Raw genomic sequence first — 1,601 nt, 5'->3', positions numbered from 1 at the left:
TGGTTCAGGGAAGGCTTTTTGCCTTTGTATTCCTCATGCCACAATGCTTGGCACACAGTAGGTGCTTAATAAATGCTCATTGATTGATTACTTGGTTCAGGAGAAGACAACATTTGAATAACAGAATTCCAGTGCCCTATAAGGGTGGTAGTACAATGATTGTTATCTCTCTTGCAAATGGGGAAACTGAGGCCCTGTTGACCTCCATCCCCCTGCTGGTAAATGTCAGAATAGAGGTTTGAACTAGACCCCCTTGGCCCCTGCGATACTCCTAGTTGAGCTGTCGTGTTATCCTGGGTGAAACCCACTGGAATCACAATGGGAGTCACAAGACCTGAATTCAAATCCCATCTCTGATCCTTCCTCTGTGCAGGACCTTGAACAAGTGATTGAAGCTCTTCAGTCCTTAGTTTCCTCATCTGTCAAATGCTAGACATCTTGAGGCCCCCCCAGCTCTGGATCTGCGAGGCTCGAGGGCTCCTCTCTCCCACCCTCCCCCAGAGCTCAGCCCAGAGGGTCTGCCTCCCAGCCTCTCCAGTCTGCAGGAGGTCGATGCATTGGAGATCTCTGGCCAGACGGGCCGGGCCATGCTCTGGTCCCAAAGAGCAGATCTCAGAGAAATCCTGGCTCACCAGAAAATAAACAAGGAAGCCGCAGGCCTGGGCGGCACAGTGGGTATGATTTTAATTACAGAAGAAAAGATGGGAGAAATGTTTTCTCCTCCCCTCTGGTAAAGAGAGAACATGCCACAGTGGAAATTCTGAAGAGACGCACACACCCACTGAGCCAGCTGCTGAGGACCCAGGAAGAGTGTGTGTGTGTGTGTGTGTGTGTGTGTGTGTGTGTGTGTGTGCGCGTATGTGTATGCTCTAGTGTGTGTGTCAGTGTGTATGTATATATGTGTGTGTGTGGTTGAGTGTGTGTTGAGAGTGTGTGTGTGTATATGTGCGTGTATTTGTGCGTGTGCACGCACTGTCACATCTGAAAATGGGAGCAGGAGGTGTGTACATGCACAAGTGTAAGCTGCCATGTGTGTGAATGAGTCTGGAGTGTGTAAGAGAACAATGAGCCACATCAGGAGACCCATGCCTATGAACTAGCTGTGTGACTTTGGGCAAGTGCCTTCCTCTGACTGGGAGTCAGTTTTTCCCCCAATCTGTAAAATGAGGAAGCTGGACTAGACTCATCTTTTTTTCTTTATTATTTAATGTTTTTATTCTGACCTTAAATGCCAAAAACAAAGACATATTTCCATACACACAGCAGAACACAAAAAGAGGATCGCACATGAAACGGAATCTCTGGTTCCCATTCCACACATTCACTACTTTCAAAAGGGTCCTGCTTGTTTGTGTGTCCTTCTGAGCTTTCTTTTCTTCCCTTCTGTGGATTTCTAAGAATGGTTCCATGGCACTCACACTCTTCTCCTTTCTCTCCCTTCCTCCCTCCCTCCCACTCACTCTCTCTCTCCCCTCCCCCCCCACCTTCTCTCTCTCCCTGTTTTAACAATCGGCTAGCAAAGGTCACTCTGGTTACACTCCCCTCCCCCCTCTCCCCACCTTCTCTCTCTCTCCCTCTCTCTCTTTTGGTATCATTACTGT

This window comes from Trichosurus vulpecula, chromosome 1 (assembly GCF_011100635.1).
Source record: "Trichosurus vulpecula isolate mTriVul1 chromosome 1, mTriVul1.pri, whole genome shotgun sequence".
In the NCBI taxonomy this organism is placed as follows: Eukaryota; Metazoa; Chordata; class Mammalia; order Diprotodontia; family Phalangeridae; genus Trichosurus; species Trichosurus vulpecula.
The sequence above is the reverse complement of the archived record's forward strand: the minus strand, read 5'-3'. Positions refer to the sequence as shown.